This window comes from Arachis duranensis, chromosome 5, assembly GCF_000817695.3.
Source record: "Arachis duranensis cultivar V14167 chromosome 5, aradu.V14167.gnm2.J7QH, whole genome shotgun sequence".
Classification (NCBI taxonomy): Eukaryota; Viridiplantae; Streptophyta; class Magnoliopsida; order Fabales; family Fabaceae; genus Arachis; species Arachis duranensis.
Window position 1 is genome coordinate 48487599 of NC_029776.3, and position 23843 is coordinate 48511441.

General features: G+C 36.5%; 2 non-coding genes across 2 annotated transcripts; one reads left to right on the forward strand and one right to left on the reverse strand.

Moving 5' to 3' along the window:
- The first annotated feature begins 5751 nt into the window (after window positions 1-5751).
- Window positions 5752-5858, forward strand: LOC127747865 (small nucleolar RNA R71). Its single transcript, XR_008009812.1, has one exon. It is a non-coding gene; the product is annotated as a small nucleolar RNA R71 (small nucleolar RNA).
- A 10102-nt stretch (window positions 5859-15960) lies between these two features.
- LOC127748169 (small nucleolar RNA R71) lies at window positions 15961-16067 on the reverse strand. The gene has a single exon (XR_008010112.1). It is a non-coding gene; the product is annotated as a small nucleolar RNA R71 (small nucleolar RNA).
- Between the last annotated feature and the right edge of the window lie 7776 nt (window positions 16068-23843).

Here is a 23843-nt window from a genome sequence, read left to right on the forward strand (position 1 = left end):
CTCACCTAACATACACACTTTATATAATTTAAAATGCTTTACCTAGCTACCCAGATTTTTTCCACTTTTGTATTACATGCTCATGTATCAAACTTATTTTTGAATTTTGTCCCATGTGCATTGATTCTTTTTTTTTTGCATTTGGGGTAATATATTTTTTTTTGTATCCCCTTATTTAATTACTTAATAAATTTATTTATTTATTTTTTTATCAATGCACATGGTGATTTAATTATCTTGACTTCACATGAGTATGCTTCCCAAATTTTCAAATAACTTATTTAATTTAATTTTTCACCTTTTTTTTTCTATCATCCCATATTTCCATAAAATTCTCCACACTTAAATTATACACAATATCTATCTTAAGCTAACCAAGGATTCAACTTGGGATTTTTAATTTATTTTTCTGCTTAAGGCTAGTAATGTGGTTATAGAACAGAAGGGGATTAAAAAGCTCAAAGTGGCTAACAAGGGTGACATAAAAGGGTAGGCTTATTTGGGATAAGTGAGCAAAAACAAGTAATGGCCTCAATCATATGCAAGCATGTAAATACACTAAATAATAGACATATAGAATGGAACAAAGTAAAGATTGCAATCATAGAGAAGAAAATACACAAGAATAAAATATTATGGTTAAATAATGTAACCATGCAATTAAGCTCAAATCTCACATGTTGTGTGTTCTTTGACTCAAAAAACCATGTTCCAAATACAACTTCCAAACAAGTTTAAAACAAATTTTTCAATTTAAATTAGTGAAATACTATAAAAATTTCTTGAAAAAGAAAATATTACTTCAACCAAGTAGTAACTAAATGCATAAAATCAAACAAACATGCAATCAAATATGCAAATGCAGCAATGAACAAACAAAGAAAATAGAATATTGGTATTGAGAAGAGAATAACTAACCCGTGGAGATCGGTATCGATCTCCCCACACTTAAAGATTTCACCGTCTTCGGTGCATGCTAAGATGTGCAGGTGGACGGGCTACTCCAACTGATGTCTTTCTCTATAGATTGTGCAGATTGACTTGCCTGTCTCCCTATTAAGAAGCTTTCCCTTTCCCTTCCTCGGTGGCCATCTTGAAAAAGAGAAAAAGAAGGAAAGAAACCCAGAAATAAAGATAAGAACATAAAGAAAATGTGGGTGTTAATGCCAAATAATAAAGGTCTCAATTACATGGTAGCTACAACATGCAAGCGAGAAAATAGTAAAAGCAAATGGCATATCAATGGTGCAAAAAGTGCAACAATGGAGAAGAAAGTGTGGGTAATGCAAGATAGTGTAAGTGCAAATCAATGCAAAAGGAATATCAGTATTATGAAAATCAGCATTGACTTATGAATAATAATACCCAATCAGAATAAAACAAGTCATGAAGCACCAGATTAATTCAAGAAAAGATGCAATAGTTGAATAAGAGAATTTTAACACCAATGGAAAAAAGAAAAAGAAAGTAAGAAAGGAGGACAAAAGAAATAAGAAAGGAAAGAAAAATTAGGATTTGGGGGAGAAAAGATAAGATATTTGGCTGATTTGGATAAGCTGTGCGCTGCTTGTGACGCGGACGCGTGAGTGACGCGTTCACGCGGATAGAGCTTCTATGAAATGACGCAGCCGCATTATCCACACGGTCGCGTGGATCGATTTGTGCCATTAGCGTGAGGGCAGCCTTGCGGTCGCGCAACTCTCTTTTTGAAATTCATATTATATTGCTAAATCTTTGGGTGACGCGATCGCGTGGATGACGCGATCGCGTGGATGGCCTAAAATTGAAAACGGCGCGGACGCGTGGGGCACGCGTACGCATGGGGCACGCATACGCGTGGCAGGGCTTGTGCTTCTAGCACGAGTAAAGCCCAATTCTAGCTCAACTTTCGACCATACACCCTTTTTATGTCGATTTTGAGGCACGCGTTCGCGTGGGTGACGCGGACGCGTGGGAGGCATTTTTCCCACATGACGTGGATGCATCAGCGACGCAGTCACGTCAAACAAATTGTGCCAAAGGCACACCTCCAGCCACGCTCTCGCGTGACTCTTTGTTCACTTTTCTTTTCTTCCCAACGCACATATAACGCGGATACGTCATCGACGCTGTCGCGTCGCGTGCTCTCTTATTTTTTTTATGCAGTATACAGAATGCATAATGTAATGAATGTCATGCAAAAATTCCAGGTTCAAACAAAATTCAAAAATAGAGTAGAATGGAAAAGGAACGATCATACCATGGTGGGTTGTCTTCCACCTAGCACTTTAAGTTAAAGTCCTTAAGTTGGACATTTGATGAGCTTCCTGCTGTGGTGGCTTGTGCTTGAATTCGTCCAGAAATCTCCACCAATGTTTGGAATGCCAGCATCCTCCGGGGTCCCAAACAAGGCACGTGAAGCCTTTGAGCAGTTTCAAACAGGTTTCCAGGCTCTCGGGGTGTTGAATGTCAGAAGAGATTTCAGGATCCCAAACTTTACTTTTATACCAATGTTTATCTTGATCTACATTTTTCCAGTTGGGTGGTGAGTGGTCTGAATTCTCACTGCAGTGACCAAACAGCTTCCGAGATCCTTTCAATTGAGCTTGACACCAATCCTTGTGCCTCAATTTCAAGTGTGAAACCTCATTGAATCTTGCATACCAGCTCTGAGTGCGAGCCATTTCCTTTTTGCTCTTAAAGCCGCAAAGAGCTCTAAGCTGGCCATCTGTTTCAAGCAAACCATATTCAAGTGGAAAATTAAAGAGAAAGGTCAAGGATTTTACCCACTTGAAGTTTGTGATGGGTGGTAATGGCCTTGGGATCGGTGTTTCTAGTGGTTCTGCAAGCTCTACTCCCTTGTGGTCTTCAGTGAATTCCTCCACTTCCTTGCGAATTTCCTGAATTTCAACCATGTCTTGATCAAAGTCTTCGATATCTTTCTCATCACTTGAGTCATAGCTGGGAGGTTGAGAAAAGTCTACCTCTGCATTATCTTTATATTCACTTGGGGAAGATTCTTCTATCTCAAAGAATTCACTTGCGGATGCAAGTTCATTACTAAGAGAACTTGACTTGTGATCGTCATCATCAAGGAAACATGTGTCTTGGGTTATTCCGTCCAGTTCTTCATAAGATATCTGCATTGGAGGCTATGCAAAATCCTCTTTAGTGTCAATTGTAACATTCTTGACAGAATTCTCCACAACTCTGGATTCCTGCGGAGGCTCGGCATCTCCTAAATCTTTAACCAACTCTTCTTCTTCTACAATGACAGCGTCCTCTACTTGTTCCAGTATGAAGTTATGCTCTATGCTGTCCACTGGAGTTTCTAGCGTCTTCTTTGTGCTGCGTTCTTCATTAGATTCTCCACATGAAGCCATGGGAGTCTGTTGAGGGACTGAACATCTGGAAGATAATTGATTTATTTCTTGCTCCAGTTGATGAAGGGTTGCATTAAATTGGTTTACTAATTCTTCGAAGCGAACCTGTGATTCTTGGCTTGATGGATATGGACATGGTGCATAGGAGAGTAGTGGTTCTTGGGAGTAATTGGATTGGTGTTGGGGTGGATAAGGATCATATGGTGGCGAATGGCGAGAAGAAGCTTGTGAGTATGTGGGTTGAGGTTGTGTTGAAAGGATGGTCTCTGAGCATTGGGTGGGGCTTGTTGATAGCTACAAGGGGGTCCACCAAATCTATCAGTTGGGTATGCATTGTAGAATGGTCTCCGTCCATGGTATCTAGGAGGGTGTTGTTGCCTAAAGGGGTGATCAGATCCTCTTGGCTCCATCCATCTTTGATTGCTTAGATCTTGATGCATAGTCCTGTTATAACTTCCATTCCTTGCAACAAAAGTAGAACCAAACTCAAAGCGAGAGGGGTGAGAATTCATAGTAGTTATCAGAAATAAAGGGGGAAGAGAAAAAAACAAATAAACAAGTAAAAGAAAAATATTTACAATAACCAATAATAAGGCACACGTTTACAATTCCCCGGTAACGGCGCCATTTTGAAGAGAGGAAATTTTGTGTGGTCTAGAATTCAAAATAAATTCTCGTCGCAAGTATAGTTTCTAAACCAACAAGAGTCCTTTCTTACAAATGTTTTGGTTGTCACGAGTAACAAATAACAAGTAATTTAATTGACAAGAAAAATAAATTAATAATTAATAAAACTCTTGGCAAGGTATGAGAATTGGAATTCCTATCCCAGTTATCCTTATCAGGTGTAATGAAAATTAGATTTTAATCCCACTTAGTTATCCTTTATTAAACAAAGGAAGGTCAATTGGACTAATTAGTTTGATCCTCAAGTCCTAGTCAATCCTTGTGGGAGGACTAGCTTTAGAGCGATCTAGATCAATTAGAATCTGCCAATTTCAACCACTGTTGAATTTGACAACTCAAGAGTTACCAATTAATCAACCAAAACCAAGAATATAGAAAGCTAAATTAAAATCATAAATAACTGGAATACCTCAAATTAAATTGAATGGAGATGTCAATTCTAACATGAAAAAGTTTATAAGCCAATTGGCCAACATAAATCAAGTACAAATAAAAGCTTAAGAGTGAACAAAAATAGAAGAGAAACATAAATTATTGAACCTGGTACGAAGAAACAATCCTAATGACTAAAGGAGATCCTAATCCTAAAACTTAAGAGAGAGGAGAGAACCTCTCTCTCTAAAAACTACATCTAAACTAATATGTGTTTTCTGGGCTGAGAACTGGGTCAGAAACAACCCAGAAATTGCTGATTGTAAAATCTGGTTCGTACAGGTCGCGGCAAAGTGACGCGGAGCCGTCATCCACGAGTTTGCGTGGATTGAGATTTTGCAGATGCGACGCGGGCGCGTCATCCACGCGTTCGCTTTGCCTAACTTCGGGACAGCTATGGCAAATTATATATCGTTGCGAAGCCCCAGAGGTTAGCTTTTCAACGCAACTAGAACCATCTCATTTGAACCTTTGTAGCTCAAGTTATGACCGTTTGAGTACGAAGAGGTTAGGCTGGACAGCTTAGCAATTTTTTCAACTTCTTGTATTCCTTCCACTTTTGCATGCTTCCTTTCCATCCTCTGAGTTATTCCTGCCCTGAATCTCTGAAATCACTTAACACACATTTCAAGGCATCGAATGGTAATAAGAGAGGATTAAACATAGCAAAATTAAGACCAAAGAAGCATGTTTTCAATCATAGCAAAGAATCAGGAAGGAAAATGTAAAACATGCAGATCATATGAAGAAGTGGGTAAAGAGTTGATAAAAACCACTCAATTGAGTACAGGATAAACCATAAAATAGTGGTTTATCAGGCGTGCATGCTCTAAGTGAAGGGTTGCTGGGCATGTAATCCTTTTCGCTGGGCATGCATTCTCCCTTTTTTTCACTTGGACTAAACTACTATGCATGCATGCAAAAGAGACTAATGTTGCAATGTAAAGATGAATGTGTTAAAACAAAGAAAACAAAATGAAAACTATCCAATAATTTGGTTGCCCCCAACAAGCACTTCTTTAACATCACTAGCTTGACGTTGAATCTTCTAGATTGGGTTTCGGATTGTCTCACAACACCCTTTAATGTTGTGTTTCTTATTTAGCTCTTTGTGGCTTTCTTTCCTCAGATTGTTGGCTGTAATCACTATTGCTGCTAATACCTCTTTAGATGTCCTCTTTAGTAATGGACCTCTTATTGATGAGTCAATTATTGTTCTTGAGGTTTAAGAGAATCCATGATAAAGAAGTAGATTATCAACCAATCGGATAGGCCATGATGTGGACATCCTTCGAACAATATTTTGTATCTCTCCCATGCTTCATAGAATGATTCGCTTTCCATTTGAGAAAAAGAAGTGAGGTCCTTCCTTAATCGGATTCCACTTTTATTATCAACCGTCATTCTTTTTTCCTTTTTCCATTGCAAGTGTAATAAAAATAAGAACAAATGTACCTTGCGGTATAAAGAGGATAAAGAACAAAAACAGGCTAAAGAACGTAAAAGAGAACATAAAAGAAAAGAAAAGAAAATATAAAAACTAATAGTGAAATAAAAGGAAAGAAAGTAAACAAGATAGAAGTTAGAATTTAACTAGACATTATGTTGAGCGAAAATTAAAGCTCACGGATACCTGCAAGTGCACTGGATCGTTAAAATAATACCATGTTGAGTAGATATCGTTCTCACAAGGATTAAACGATTGAGCAAGAAATTGTTAGATTAAATGCCTAATTATATTGCACGAACCTAGATTGAAGAGGGCAAGATTAAGTCTTGCTAAGAACTTTAGAACTTGAATGCTTAAATGCTTGAATGCTTATGAACAGAGAACTTAAATGTTGATTTGAGAGAAGACAATGATGGTGAGAGTCAAAGTCTTCAGAGATGTTTACGCACTTAGAGAAATCAAACCTTATTTACTTATCTTGAAGTATGTAATGATCTTTCACGACAAATCTTTAGTAACTAATTTCCAATTTTTTGGTTCCTCAGTTTCTTAATAATTAATTAGTTGTCAGTTAATTCATTAAAGAGATTAAGTACAAAAACTGATTTAGATTCAAACAAAATTTAAAAGTAGTCTTTAGGTCGAATTATATGTCATGTACTCAAGCTAGTCCTATCCAATTAAATCTTAGAAGAAAACACAATTTTTAAAACTTGTTTTAATCCGAATTATATGTCACTTATTCAATGTTAGAGTGATTGAAAACAAGCATGTGTTGCACACTAATTGAACCACTATTCCTAGACAAATTCAAAGAGTCATATGAAAGAGTTTTTAGGTTTTAATTCAAAGATCAAAGTTTTCAATTATAATAAAAGAATTCAAAAGAGATTAGCATACCTTCTGATACCACTAATCCGAATGAAGAACGAATAAATCAATCATAAAATTGATCAATGCAAGACTTTAAAATAAAATAAACTTAGATTAATAAGCCATAGAAAACATAAAAGAGCTCCTAACCATTTGACAGAGGATTAGTTATCCATGGAATGAAAGAAAAACAAGAAAAAAATATGCTGAGGAACCGAATGTCCTTCTTTATGAATAAGGTTCACTTATTTATATACTAAATTCTAGAATTCAAATTCAAACTATCCTAATCTTATCTATTGGAGAGAAATATAAGAAACTACTTATTGACTTCAGTTTCAAATTAAAAATAATAATTCAAATTAAATCCTAACAACCAAATCTCTTATGTTTCTAGAAAGAATTAATAACTAATCTTCTAGAGTCTTTAATATTTTGGATGTGATTAAGGCTTCTAATGATGTGGATAATTAATCTTGGGCCTTAATTGTCACTTCATGAGAGTTGTAATTAGCTTTAAGTAGGGCTTGTATTAGAGAAAAATGGGCAAAAAGCCCAAAAGCACACTTCCAGGGGAGGCAGATCTGCCGTGCGTGGAGTCTAGGCCACCGGACATACTGGAGCTAAACGGGGAGTTCGTCGGGTGTGAGGGAAGGCCATCGGGCGTAGGTGCTGGTCTACTAGGCGCAGAGGCTATCCACCGGGTTTGTCGCTTGTACGCATGCTAGCTCCATTTCCTTGTTTCTTAGGGCATGCTTTCTTTAGGCCACGCTTTTTCTGTACTTGTATTTTCTTTATGAAAAAGATTTTGTTCTTACTTGTTTTAGGGTAAAAAATTTCTGAAAATACAAAAACACTATTCCAACTCTAAAAATTTGATTATTTATTAAATTCTATGAAAAAAATTAAGAAATTTGATTAAAATCTAAGAAAATAAAATAGAAAAAAACCCTAAAAATCGCTTATGATGACATGTCATCACCGTTGTCCGTAGTGATGGAATATGGAACCCCAAATCGGGTGACAATATTCTTGTAGAGGAATTTTGACTTTTTTAGACTGTAATGGTTGCCAAAGGTTCTGCCTTAATCCACTTAGTGAAATAATCAATCCCAACTATGAGGTATTTCATTTGCCCGGGTGCCTAAGGAAACGGCCCGAAAAGGTCCAAACCCATTTTGCAAAAGGCCATGATGAGGTGACACTGATGAGATCTTCTGGTGGTGCCACATGAAAATTGGCATGCATTTGGCAAGACAGGCATTTTTAAACGAAGTCGGCCGCTTCCCTTTGTAAGGTCGATCAAAAGAAGCCAACTCTTTCTTAGATAGTGACCACGCTCCTAAATGATGCCACTATGGACTTCGTCTAGGACCTCCTCAGTCTTTGAGGTTGAAATGCACTTCAGTAAGGGTGTAGATACTCCTTTTCTAGAGAGAACATTGTGAACCAAACCATAGTTCTGTGCTTCCGTTATGAGTCTTCTTGCTTCCCTTTATTCTTTAGGGATGATATCAAATTTGAGGTATTTGATTATAGGAGTCATCCACCCCAAGTTTAGATTGGAGATTGTAAGTGCGTCCAACTTGTTGACTTCCTTGGCCACTGATAGTGTGTGAAAAGGTTTTTTGATCAGGCTTTATTATTGCCCCAGGGCTTATTGCTAGCCAGTTTGGAGAGGGCATCAGCTCGACAATTGAGTTTTCGAGTTATGTGTTTGACCCCTGTTTCCTGAAATTGTTCGAGTTGTTCTAGTATTTTCTCCAAGTACCTCTTCGTGTTAGGATCTTTAGCTTGGTAATCCCCATTTATCTGAGGTTATCACTTGGGAGTCATTAAACGTTGTGACTTTTGATGCTCTGACTTCATTGACTAACCTTAAGCCAGCAAGCATGGGTTCATACTCGGCTTGATTATTGGAGGCTGAAAACTCAAATTTTAATGAGAGCTCTATCCGAGGTTCTTCTTTATTTTCAAAAATGATTCCTACCCCACTACTAGCTTTATTTGATGATCCTTCCACATACAAATGCCAAGCCATTAGGCTTCCTTGTTGTTCACTTGTGCATTCATCTAAGAAGTCGACCTGGTATTGAGATTTGATTGTTGTACGAGTTTTATATTTAAGGTCGAACATGGATAAGTCCACAGTCCATTATAGCATCTGACCTGTAATGTCCGTTTTTTTGAGGATATGCTTCATAGATTGGTTAGTTTGGACTTTGATAGTGTTTACCTGAAAGTAAGGTCGGGGTCTTCTGGAGGTTAGGACGAGGGCATAGGTGAATTTTTCTATTTTTTGGTACTTCATTTCTACTCCCTGTAATGCCTTGCTCATGAAATAAACAAGTCATTTCCCCTCCTTATCTTCTCAGACCAGGGTTGAGGCTATGGCCTTGTTTGCAACGGGTAAGTATAGCACGAGTTCTTCTCCTTCTTCGAGGATTGGTGGATGGCTCAAGAATTTTTTGAAGTTTTGGAAGACTTACTCTCATTCTTAAGTCCATTGGAACTGATGTCCCTTCTTCAGAATTGTGAATAATAGTAGGGATTTCAAGGCTAACCTGGCCAAGAATCTAGACAAGGCTACCAGGTTGCCATTTACTGTTGAACCTCTTTTAAATATGTCGGGTTTTTCATTTCCATGATACCCTATATTTGTCCTGGTTAGCTTTTATACCTTTTTGAATGAGCATAAATTCTAGGAACTTCTTGGCTTCTAATGCAAAGATACACTTTGTGGGATTTAATCTCATCCTGTGCTGCCTTATCGTGTTGAACACTTTTGTGAGGTTGGATAGTAGACTTGTTTCTTCCTTGGTAATTACAAGCATATCATCTATATAGACCTCCATTAATTTTCCGAGGTGGGATGAGAACTCCTTGTTAATTAATCTTTGATAAGTGGCTCTAGCATTTTTCAACCCAAAGGGTATTACCACATAACAATAGTTTTTCGTGGAGTAATGAAAAAGGTATTCTCTTAATCTGGCTTATATATCGGGATTCAGTTGTATCCCAAATATGCATCCACAAAGGACAATTATGCGTAGCCTGAGGCTGATTCTACCAGAGCGTCATATTGGGAAGTGGATATGGGGCCTTAGGACAAGCTTTGTTGAGGTCAGTATAGTCAACACACATCCTCCATTTCCCGTTCGGTTTTTTCACATGCACCACATTGCGAGCCATAATAGGTATTTTACCTCCCTTATGAATCCGGCTTCTAGTAATGCCTAAATTTCTTCTTCTGTGACTTCGGTTGTTTTAGGACTGAGCTTTCATTGTTTTTTTTTTTGGGATAGGTTGTGAGCCCGGGTAGACATCAAGTGATAAGGAAAAAAAACAAAAAGAATAGATAAGGGGGTGGTTTTCCTACTAGACCTCTAAGAAACCTGTTCTTAGCAACCTAGGTCACCGGAAGGGGCTCCCTACTAGACCTTCAAAGAACTTGTCCTTGACAACCTAGATCAAAGGGATGAAAATTGAATCACTCAATTTTCTCCATGCAACAAGCAAAGCAAATCACTCACTTCACTTAATCACACAATAAAAAACGTGCATAAAGTACTAAGGAAATTTTATTCATCAAAAGTTATGTAAATTATCTCACCAAAGGTGTTTAAATAGGCACCTAATAAACTAACTAAAAGATAAGATAACTAATTTATATCAGATTTGATCTTATTGGATTAGATCAGATTTGATTTAAATTTTGAAATCCTAAAGATATGATAACTAATTTAAATCAGATTTGATCTTATTAGATTAGATCAGATTTGATTTAAATTTAAAATCCCTAAAAATACTACTAAGCAAATCGGAAGTAAATCAAATCTTCCAACAAACTCTAACAGCAAAACAAATTAAAATAAATTATAAAAAAATTCGAAAATATTAATAATTTATGCCTTCCACAGAATTTGAAAAGCATTATTGGGCTTCTTGCTGTCCTGACTTAGCCCAATGGGCTTTATGAATTGTTGTCCTTTCAGCATCACTATTTTTGAGACGGAATCTTGGTCTTCTTGATGTCCAAGACTGGCATGGCACAATTGTTCTAGAATTCAGATCCTTAAATATGGCAAGATTATCATTCCGTCCCTTAGCTCTAAGATGACTAAAATGTCCTCCTAACCACGTATCATTCTCTCCCTCTTCAAAAAGATTCGTCCTCAAATCTTGAATGAGATGCTCTTCGTCCCTCCAAGGAATCCAAACCCAATCTTTGGGTTTTAATACCATGGTTTGATGACTGTTCTCTACCCACTGAATTGTGGCTATGTCCTTCATGTGTGCAAGTTCAATCTTTCCAACCATATTTTCACCATCTTGTCCAAAGTGTACAATTTGTCTTCCTTTCTTTTTATCCCTATTAATGCCTCCATAATTGACCAGAAAATCTACAAAGCCTGAAAAAACTTGATATAAAAACACTAGGAATATCATGGTTAGATGGATGAAAAACTAAGGATTTCGTGGAATTCGATGATACGAATGCACTCTTGTCTAAGCTAGAACTTTCTAGATCTCTTTCACAAGTGTGTTTATTACTTTCAGTTTCTTTATCACTCATTGACTCCTCTCTTTCACTATTCTCATCTTTTCTCTCAAAACTCTCGCTTTCAAACAAACATGGATTCTTTTCACTCAAACACTCACTCTCTTTTTCAATTTCTTTTCTCTCATAGTTTTTAAATTGCTCATATCCTAAGGACTCAGTTGAGAAATTCTACACGTTTGAATCTTCCAAGAATACATCACCATCTACAGCATACTCAACAGATTCTTCCATCTCTGGCTTTGAAGAAGAATGAAAGATAGTTGTAGAAGAAATTCTCTTTTTTTGGCGATCTCTCATTTGTTGCACCTGCTGCCAGCCAATGGCCAATTTGACCAAATCCTCCATGGTTGTGTAACGGTAACATTGGACTGTATCTGCAAGTTCTTCACGTAATCCAAATAAAAATCGTTCCATAAGAATCTCAGGACTCCTTTTAATATTAGCTTTGCCCATTAAATATAAAAATTCTGTGTGGTACTTAATTACTGATTGTGAACCTTCTTGCAACTTACAAAATCTTCCAAAAAATTCATTGTGGTATGATGATGGCACAACTCGATTCCTCATGTGGTATGAAGATGGCACACACTGCCTCCTCATGATTTTCTTCATCTTCTCTCAGCTGCAAATTGGGCTCTTTTCGTACCATCTTCTAAATCTTCCTAATTCGGTCCACCATATACGGGCAGCATTGGAAAAATTGGCTTGTACCAGTTGAACCTTCTTTGCCTCTGAAAGGATGCAATTTACAAAAATCGATTCTACCTGCCTTTCCCATCTGAAATACGCTTCAGGATCATTCCTCCCTTTGAATGCAGGAATTTGAAACTGAGAACTCTTTTTCGCATATGAGCTTCCTTCATTATCACTATTGTAATACTCAATCATTTATTATTATTATTATTATTTTTTCCAGATACTAACTTAAAGATAGAATAATTGCAAAAACAAAATTAATTTTTTTCCATTTTTTTCGTTTGACTCTAATGTGAATGTACAGAAATTAAAGAGAGAAAAAAAGAGACTAAACAAAACCGATGGAACGTGTAGATAAATAAGAATTTACCTACGACCTGTAACTGATACCAGATGATAAGGAAAAAAAACAAAAAGAATAAATAAGGGGGGTTTTCCTACTAGACGTCTAAGAAACCTGTTCTTAGCAACCTAGGTCACCGAAAGGGGCTCCCTACTAGACTTTCAAAGAACTTGTCCTTGACAACCTAGATCAGAGGGATGAAAATTGAATCACTCAATTTTCTCCATGCAACAAGCGAAGCAAATCACTCACCTCACTTAATCACACAATAAAAACGTGCATAAAGCACTAAGGAAATTTTATTAATCAAAAGTTATGTAAATTGTCTCACCAAAGGTGTTTAAATAGGCACCTAACAAACTAACTAAAAGATAAGATAACTAATTTAAATCAGATTTGATCTTATTTGATTAGATCAGATTTGATTTAAATTTTAAAATCCTAAAGATATGATAACTAATTTAGATCAGATTTGATTTAAATTTAAAATCCCTAAAAATACTAGTAAGCAAATCGGAAGTAAATCAAATCTTCCAACAAACTCTAACAGCAAAACAAATTAAAATAAATTATAAAAAAATTCGAAAATATTAATAATTTATGCCTCCCACAGAATTTGAAAAGCATTATTGGGCTTCTTGCTGTCCTGACTTAACCCAATCGGTCTTATGAATTGTTGTCTTTTCAGCACCACCGTTTTTGAGACAGACTCTTGGTCTTCTTGATGTCCAAGACTAGCATGGCACAATTCTTCTAGAATTCAGATCCTTGAATATGGCAAGATTATCATTCCGTCCCTTAGCTCTAAGATGACAAAAATGTCCTCCTAACCACGTATCATCAAGCTTGTGACCATGAGATCAGGATGGATTATAGGCATGTCAGAAATTTTTCAGGCAAAGATATTGGAGTTTAATGAGGTCTTGTTTTAGCTGTTCTTCCATGTTTTCCCCTAGGTTGGTTATTTTTTCGATTTCATTCCCAATATGGATTTCCTCGATCTTTGCTTCTGGTTGGGGTCTCAGTTCTTCCTGAACTCGGACACCTCTAAATTCTATGATGTTGGCCTCTTTTTTTTTTTTGTATACCCTCGTAGGTTCAGGTTTTCATTATAGCATCTTCTTGCTAGTTTATGGTCTCCTCTTACATTAGCTATCCCTTCAGCAGTAGGGAACTTCATGCGAAGGTGAGGGGTAGAGACTACTACAACAAGTTGGTTTAGTGTTGTCCGGCCTATCAGGGTGTTGTAAGCCGATGCTACGTCGACTACTATGTAGACTATGTTGAAGGGTTTCGATCTTGGGCCCTTTTCAAAGGTAGTGTAAAGAGAAATGAACCCTAGAGCTTGGATTGAAGTGTCTCCCTGGATGAAGAGGGTATTTGGATATGCTCTCTGATGAGTGGATATTTTATACACTTTTTGGCACCATTTTCATATAGTTTTTAGCATGTTTTATTTAAGTTTTATTATGTTTTCATAGGTTTTAGTGCAAAATTCATATTTTTGTATTTATTTTACTTTTATGCGTTTTAAGCCAACAAACAACTTTTCTATCTGCCTGACTAAGATCTACAAGTATTACTTGGATGACCCAATGTATTTGCTAGTTCAGTTGTGCGAAGTGTAATTCCGCGCACCAAGTTTTTGGCGCCGTTGCTGGGGATTGTTTGAGTTTGAACAAACTAACAGATTATTTTGTTGGTTAGATTAGGTATTGTTTTTAATTTTGTTTGAGTCTTTTAATTTTCTATTTCGAAAAAAACAAAACTTTTTCAAAAATATTTTCTTTTCTTTATCAATCTTTATCTTTAGTTTGAGTCTTTTGTTCTTGTTATTGTTTCAGTCTTTTTTGAATTTCTTGAGTCTTTTTTATAAAAATTTTCAAAAATAGTGTCTTTTGTGTGAATCTTGTGTCAATCTTTAAGTTTGGTGTCTTCTTGTGTCTTTTCTTTTAAAATTTTCGAAATTGATGTCTTTGGTTTTCAAAATTTTTAAGTTTAGTGTCATTTGCATGTTCTTTATTTTCTTTGAATTCTTTAAGTTTTGTTCTTGGTGTTCTTTTTTATCTTCAAAGTGTTCTTGTTTTTCTTCTTGTTTTGATCTTAAAATTTTTAAGTTTGGTATCTTTAGGTGTTCTTTTTATAATTTTTGAAAATTTAAAGTCTTTAGATCTAAAAATTTTAAATTTGGTGTCTTTTTGTTGTTTTTCTCTTTTCTTATTAAATTCAAAAATAAAAAAAATAAAATATCTTTTCTTATCTTTATCTCAATTTTCGAAAAAAGAAACAAATTTTTCAAATTTTAATTTCAAAATCATTATCTTATCTTATCTTAGTTTTAAATTTCAAAATTTAAATCTTTTCAAAATCAAATCTTTTCAAAAATCATATATTTTTCAAATTGCTATCTTATCTTTCTATCTTTCTTCAAACTTCAAAAGTTTTATCTTATCTTATTTCAAATTCAAAATTTAAAATTTAAAATTTAAAATTTCAAAAATAAATCTTTTTAAAAAAATCAAATTTCAAATCTTATCTTTTTCAAATCTTTTTTTTTCAAAATCTTTTTCAAATTCTTATCTTATCTTTTCTAATTTCAAATTTTAAAATTAAATCTTTTTCAAATCATTTCAACTTCTATCTTATCTTTTCTAATTTTAAATTTTAAATTTAAATCTTTTCTAATATTGTATCTTATCTTGTTTTCAAATATTTCTATTAATTAGTTACTTGTTTTCTCTTTCTTCTTTTTCAAAACTTCCTAACTAATTCTTCTCTCTTCTAATTTTCAAAAATATCTTCTCTCTTTCTCTCTCTTATTTTTTAAAAATTCATAATTTAATTTTCAAATCTTTTTAGTTAATTAAGTTTTATTTTCAAATTGATTTAATAAATAAAAATAAAAACAAAGTATTTTCTCTTTTTACTTCTAATTTTCGAATTCTTCTCTCCTCATAGCCGAATTCTTCCTCTCTTTTCTCTATCATCATTCTTCTTTCTTCTTCTTCTTCACATCTCATAGGGAGTCCTCTGTTCTTGAACATAGAGCTCCCATTATTCTTCTTTCTTGTTTTCTTTTTCTTGTTATGAGCAGGAACAAGAATAAAGAACCTCTCTTTAATCTTGATCCTGAACTTGAGAGGACCTTAAGGAGGTGTTTACAACAAGCTAAAGTGCAACACTCTGGAATAAACCTCTCAGAAAATTTCAAACAAGAAGCTAAAGGCATGGCAAACAATGCTAATAATGGAGGAGATGCAAGAAAGGTTCTTGGTGACTACACCATACCAACTTCTGATTTCTATGGAAGAAGTATCTCCATACCCTCCATTAGAGCTAATAACTTTGAGCTTAAGCCTCAGTTAGTCTCTCTTTTGCAACAGAATTGCAAGTTCCATGGATTTCCACTGGAAGATCCACACCTATTTTTCCCTTTGCTGTTAGTGACAGAGCTAAAATATGGTTGGATTCTCAACCTAAAGAAAGCCTAGACTTTTGGGAGAAGCTGGTCAATGCTTTCTTGGCCAAATTCTTTCCTCCTTAAAGGATAAGCAAAATTAGAGTGAAAGTTCAAACCTTCAGACAAAAAGAAGGTGAATCCCTCTATGAAGCTTGGAAAAGATACAAGCAACTAATTAGGAGGTGTCCTCCTCACATGCTCTCAGAATGGTCTATCCTAGGTATCTTCTATGATGGTCTTTCTGAGATGTCCAAAATATCATTGGACAGTTCTTCTAGTGGATCACTCCACTTAAAGAAAATGCCTACAGAAGCAAGAGAACTCATTGAGATGATTGCAATTAACCAATTAATGTACACTTTTGAGAGAAACCCTATGAATAATGGGGTAGCTCAGAAAAAAAGAGTTCTTGAAGTTGACACTCTAAATGCCATATTGGCTCAGAACAAGATCTTGACCCAGCAGGTCAATATGATCTCTCAGCATTTGACTGGAATGCAAGCTGCAGCTGGCAGCACCCAATAAGCTTCCTCTGAAGTAGAAGCTTATGATCCTGACCAACCCATGATGGAGGAGGTGAATTACATGGGAGAACCCTATGGAAACACTTACAACCCTTCATGGAGGAACCATCCTAACCTTTCATTGAAGAATCAACAGAAGCCTCAACGAGGCTTCAATAATAATCAAGGTGGAAGAACCCGAAATAGGTTAAACAGCAGGCCACCATTCCCATTTTCTCAAAGGAATATGGAGACTCCTAAGCAGACCTTTCTGACCTAGACACTATATTCTCCAATCTCTCTAAGACCACTCATAGTTTCATAGCTGAAACAAGATCCTCCAATAGAAATTTGGAGGTATAAGTTGGTCAACTGAGCAAGAGAATCCCTGAGACTCTTCCTGACACTCTTCCTAGTAACACTGAAGTAAACCCAAGAGAAGAGTACAAGGCCATCACCATATAGGCTAAGGTCGAATTTGGAGAAACTGAGATGGCATTGAATGCCAGTAAGGAAGACCTCACTAGGCATTCAATGCCTAAGCCAGCGCAGAAGCTGGCATTGAATGCTAGTGAGGAATACTTCACTGAGCGTTCAATGCTAAAGAAATTCTTATCAAAGAATTTAAGGAAGCCAAAGCTCATGTAGAGACCATAGAGGTTCCCTTGCATGCACTCCTGCAGTGCATGAGTTCTGATGAATACTCATCCTTTGATGAGGATGAAAAAATTAGGGAAGAGCATGTTGCTTGGTACCTAGGGGCTCTTATGAAGCTAAATGATAAGTTGTTTTGGCACAAAACCTTTGGAGGAAGAACCTCCAGTATTTACCAAAGAACTCAATGCTTTGGTACAGCAGAAGTTACCTCAGAAGCTTCCGGATCCCAGATGCTTTCTAATTCCTTGCACCATTGGCACCATGACCTTTGAGAAGACAATGTGTGACCTAAGGTCAAGTATAAACCTCATGCCACTCTCTGTAATGGAGAAGTTGGGAATCTTTGAGGTACAAGCTGCAAATATCTCACTAGAGATGGCAGACAAATCAATGAAGAAAGCATATGGCTTAGTAGAGGATGTCTTGGTAAAGGTTGAAGACCATTACATCCTTGCAAATTTCATAATCCTAGAAACTGGGGAAGATAAGGATGAATCCATCATCCTTGGAAGACCTTTCCTAGCCACTGCCAATGTTATCATTGATGTAGTTAAGGGTGAAATGATTCTACAACTAGGGGAGGATCGCATCTTGTTCAAGATGCCTTACCCCAACTCTCCCTTTAAAAAGAGAGAACACTTAGTGTTCCAATCATCTCTTTCAGTGTAGAGCTTTACTGAGTCCCCAAACATCAATTCTAAGTTAGGTGTTGGGCAGCCATCAATAAGCACTGAGAACAAAGGTACTAAGAAGAAAGTACCTAAAGGCTGGAGGGAAAAGAGAGTCTCCACTAAAGGCCTCTCACCTGGCATGAGAGTTGTCTTCACCAAGAAGCCAGTCATACCACATACAGTGAGTCGTGTCCTGTCTCTAGAGCATGTGGAGCTCATTCATGAGAAGTTAGGAAGAAAGTTCACTATAAGAGGCAAAATTCTGAGCCCATATCACTCTCCGTAAAGAGCTAACCGTCAAGATAGTGATGTTAAAAGAGTGCTAGTTGTGAGGCAACCCAACCCTATTTAGTTATTTCTATTTCATTAATTCCTTAAGTTTGTTTTTCTTTAAGTTATTTCTTTAGGTTCATGATCATGTGAAGCAGTCAGAATAGAGACAGAATGGTTCAACAATGAAAATAGACCACTCTGGATAGAGAGTCTTGCTGGTGTCGAACGCCAGCCAGAGGCATAGCCTAGGCGTTCAACGGCCCAATTGACAACATAGCTAGCGTTGAACGCCAACCAAGAGCATAGTGCTAGGCGTTCAATGCCAATGAAGAGGGCAGGGAATCTGAATTCTCTAGCCTCTCAGGACCAATGGATCCCACAGCATCTTTACTTACCCCATTTCTTTCCCCTTCTTTTCACACTTTCCTATACACTCTTCCCTATAAATCCTAGCTCAATCACATCCATATCACTTCCCCAAAACCATCATAACTCCCATCAACCCCTACCCACTTCAAAATCAAATTTTTCTCCCATTTATCCCACCCATGACCGAACCCTAACCTATCCCACTTATATAAATACCATTCATTCTAACCCTTTATACACACACCTTTCATACACATCAAAGCCCCCTTGGCCGAATTAATTCTCTCCCTCAATCTCCATTTATTTTCTTCTTCTTCTACTCAATTCTTCTCTTTTATTTATTTTTTGCTTGAGGACAAGAAATTCTTTTAAGTTTGGAATGGAAAAAACCGTTGCTTTTTGCTTTCCATTACCACTTATGGCACCTGAGGTTGGAGAACCCTCTAGAAAGTGGAAAGGAAAGGCTGTAGCCACCACTTCTGAATCTTGGAAGATGGAGAGATTCATCACCAAAGCCCACCAAGATCACTTCTATGAAGTAGTGGCAGAGAAGAAGGTGATCCATGAGGTCACTTTTAGTCTAAAGAAGAATGAGTATTAGGAAATCCAAAGAGAGATCTGGAGAAGAGGTTGGGAAGTCCTAACCAATCCCATATAAGAGGATGTGATCTTAATGATGCAAGAGTTCTATGCTAATACATGGGCCACGAAAAACCATGACATTAGTGTGAACCCAAATCCCAAGAATTAGAGCTTGCCTTTGATGCAAGGAGACCCACATCCTTACACTAGAAGAGTCAACTTTGATCAGAGACTGGATCAAGTGCTCTTAGATATTTGTGTGGAAGGAGCATAGTAGAAAAGGGATTCCCAAGGCAAGCTCATTCAACTAAGAAGGCTTGACCTCAAGCCCGTAGCTAGAGGATGGTTGGAATTCATCCAACGCTCTATCATCCCTACTAGCAACCGGTCTGAAGTTACCGACCAAGCCATCATGATCCATTGCATCATGATTCTGAGTGAGGAGGAAGTACATGAGGTGATACCTTAATAATTATACAAGATAACTGAAAAGCCTTCCACCAAAGTAAGGTTAGCTTTTTCTCACCTTATTTGTCACCTATGCAATTTAGATGGAATTGTCATAGAAGGAGACATCTTTATTGAGGAGAAAAAGCCCATCACTAAGAAGAGGATGGAGCAAACTAGAGAGCATGCACAAGAGCCCGTGCAACCGCGTCAGTAAAAAATTCCTGGGATACCTCAAGGGATGCAATTTCCTCCTCAAGACTATTCGGACCAATTACATAATTCTCTTGGAGAATTAAACACTAATATGGAGCAATTGAGGTTGGAGCATCAAGAGCATTTCACCATCCTCAATGAAATAAGAGAAGATCAAAGGGCTATGAGAGAAGAACAATAGAGACAAGGGCGTGACATTGAAGAGATCAAGCATTACATTGGATTCTCAAGGACGAGTAGTAGCCGTCTTCACTAAGGTAGATTATATTCATTCTCTTAATCCCCTTTTCTTATATTATTTTTCTATTTTCTGCTATGTTTTATTGTCTGTTCTCTTGTTCTTGTTGCATGATCATTTCTATCTATATCTTAAAGTTATAAAATGTTCCATATATCTTACACCTTATTTAAAAGAAAATTTTATTTGAAAGAGAGATTAAGTTGCATGAATTTCGAGTTTATAATAGTTCAATTATCTTGATGTGGTGGCATTGCTTTTGTTTTCTGAATGTATGAATGAACAGTGCATATTTAAAATTGAAATTAAGAAATATATATATACCAGATGGCCCGAAGCGGATCAAGAAGGGAAAAGGGGAAGAAGGATCAAAAGTAAATGTCAATATGAATGCAGTATGATAAATGCAAGAACAAGAAAGTAAATATGAAGTTAGATGCGGCGGTAGTCCGCACGCATATGTAGGTTAGTTATGTAGTTAGATGTGGCGGTAATCCGCACGCATATGCAGTTGCAGAAAAATATGGGAACACGAAAATGAAGAACTGAATAAGAGATTTTTATTAAATGATCTGAAAATGGAGAAGAGGGAAGAAGAGCTGGAGAGCTTACAAGGGGAACTCTCAGAGCTTCTCTCACTAACTTCTCTCTATGTTTTTGTAAAATGAAAAGGGTGCCTTACAATGAGAATGTGGCCTCTTTTTATAGTTGAGAAAATTTCTGTTTCTACCGTGCAGGTTATGTTAACCGGTACTATTGGTACAGTACAAGTTGAAACAATTTTGATTTTTGCAAATTTGACTTAAGATCTATTCTTCTCCTAGATTGATTCCAAAGCAATCGTCTTCATTTTGATTGTAATCACTTGATGACTCTTCTGAGGGAGTAGGATTATCTTTGTGTTTTTTGTCTTCTTCGATCATCTGCATGATTTGTTGAAGGTGTCTTGTTAAGGTTTCTTTTGATTGGGCTCCTGCAAGGGCTGCTGCAATTTGGGCTTTCTGGTTGAGGAATATTGATTCTTCATGGTCGAATGGTTTGGTGAACTTGGGGTGCTCTTTAAACCAATTTCGAAGTTTATCTGGATGGGCCATGGCGACATCAAACTGAGACCACCATTTTACATAGGCATTCCTTTGAAGCATAGGTAGTGCCTTTGGATCCATACCTGTACTGCCATGAGAATACCCAGGCCAGGGAAAAAACAGAGAAAAATTGAAGATCTACAGGAATGCTTGTTTCCTGTTGGTCAAATTTTTTGGTGAAAATTTTGAACCCCTCGTCGGCAGGTGGGGGCAAGATTTCTGGTAGAGGACCAAAGTAATCCCACCATTGGGAGAACCAATTTGGGAATTGATAATTGGTATTTTTCTTGAAATAAATGAGCCAAAAATGTATGTTTTGATTATTTTGTAACCAAAATACTCTTGTCCAGGCATCCACATAATCCCAATAAGAATATCCTATTGGGTCATAAGGATTAGAGAATTTTTTAGTATTGTTTGGATTTTTACCAAATTGTTTAGGGGTGAGTACTTTTAGAATTTGAATGGTTGAATGAGTTATGTTGGTGGCATCTTTAGGATCTTTGTAATGTTTTATTGAGACTGAGTCTGAATCCACTAATATGAATTCATAAAACTGTCTGGTTTTGTTCAAGGCTGTTGGTCTAAAATGGAATCCTGGTGGAAAAACTTTAGGAATAACTTTAAAAGGTGATTTTTTCCAAAACTCGGGTTCCATTAGAAGGACAGATGAGAACTTGTTTTTTGAAATGTATGTGGATGGTTGTTTTATTTGAGTGTTGACAGGCTGAGTTTGGTTTGATTGAGGTGGCATTGTTTGGGTAATTGTTTTTCCTTTTGGGTCATTGCAAATGGTTTTTTGAGTTGCCATTTGTGAGATAAGTTTGGTAAGGTCTATTTCATCTTCATCTGATCTGTCACATATGTCAGCTCAGGATTTTTTATGGAGCTTTGTAAGGCCTGCATCTTGTAAGGCCAACAAGGTTTGGATTGGGAAGGCATAATCTGCCTTTGTTTGTTTGGCTGTTTGACTACTTGGGGGTTGAGTAGATGACTCAACTACATTTTTTGTGATCTGAGTAGCTGACCCAGTCGGCTCTTGGGTTATAGGGGAAGGTTGTTGGGTAGTTGACCCAGTTGGGGTAGTTGACCTAGATTTCTTAGTCGGCCCAGGAAGGGCTAGGCGAATGCCTCTGCCTCTTACCGAGGCTAATGTTGCCTTTTTAGGCATCTTTCCCTTGATTATCTCCCTGCAAATATTCACGTGTGAGAAAGTCAGGGAGAGAGTTTGAGTTACCCTTGATATGCTCAATGTCGAAATCAAAGACACTTAAAATTGCTTGCCATCTAGCAAAAATTTGTTTTGATGCAAGATTTTTTACATCATTTTGTAACACATCTTTAGCTGATTTGCAATCAACTCGGACTAAAAATTTTTGATTGAGTAAGTCGGATTAAAATTTTGTGATGCATAAAACAATGACTAAAATTTCTTTTTTGATTGTGGAATATTTTTGTTGAGTAATATTCCAGTGTTTGGATGTAAATGCAATGATACATTCTTTACCATGCAGTTTTTGTTTTAGAATACCACCATATCCTAAATCTGATGCATCAGTTTCTACTATTTTGAATGCATGAGGAATGGGCAGGTAAAGACATGGAAGATTGCGGACTTTGGTTTTAAGAAATCTGATAATATCCGAATGTTTATCTGTCCAAGGTGGAGGATTTTTCTTAAGCCTATCATAGTGGGGCTTAAGGAAATTGTTAAGATTCGGGATGAAATCTGAAACATAGTTGAGACATCCTAGGAACCTCTGGAGCTGAGGTTTATCGAGGATATAATCTGGAAACTTTTCTGCAAACAAAATTGATCTTTCAATAGGAGTTATTGTTCCTTGGAAAATTATGTGACCAAGAAATCGGATTTTTGTTTGAAAAAGAACAATTTTTGGTTTAGAAATAGCAAGTCCATTTTTTTGGATGATGTACATAAAAGTTTTAACATGTTTGAAATGTTCATCCAGAGTCTGGGAAAAAATTAAGACATCATCAATATAAATGATTGCAAAGTTTGAGTGTTATCGATCGGAGTGTTGCGCTTTAGAGTTGCGATTTTTTGTTTACCCCTTTTTCTACAAAGGCTCCTAGTTATAATCAATCATTCATACTACTATACGTACTAAATTTTTATTTTAGAGGTCGTAATACCTTGCCATCTCTGAATTATGACTTAAGCATAAGTCTCTGTATGGTAGGGTGTTACAGACTTCATATCAAATTTTGAAAAAATATTTGCTGAGTTCAGTCTATTAAGCAAATCCTTTTTGTTTGGGATGGGGTAACGAATCCACTGTAAAGCTTGATTCAAAGGTTTGTAATTGATGACAAGCCTGGGAGTTCCTCTTTCTATCTCAGCTTGTTTATTAACATAAAAAGCAGAGCAAGACCAAGGACTTTTGCTAGGACGGATTAACTTTTTATCCAAAAGATCTTTAATTTCTTGTTGACAATGCTATAAAAGCTTCTCATTCATTTGAATGGGGCGGGCTTTTGTAGGGATTTTTGATTCTTTGAAATCCTTTTCATATGGAAGATCAACTATGTGTTCTTTCCTATCCCAGAAGGCATGAAGCAAATCAGAACAAATAGATTTTTCAGTTTGATTTGAAAGATTTTTTATTTTTTCTTGAATTTTTGGTTGTGAAAGCTGTGATTCAAGGGTTTTGAAAGAGATTTCTTCTTTTAGAAAACAAATCTGTTTGGTTTTGGATTCAATTAGGTTTAGAGATCTTTGCTTTGGTGAGTCTAGGAACTCAAAGAAAGTTACTTGTCCTCCCACAAAAGAGGTAAGTCCAGGAAAATCTTCCAGATATGGAAACAATAGATTTATGAAAGGTGTTCCCAAAACTACATCATTTTTTATATCTTTTGCTATGATGAAATCGGTGGGAATTCTAATATTTTCCTTTTCAATAAAGACATTGGTTAT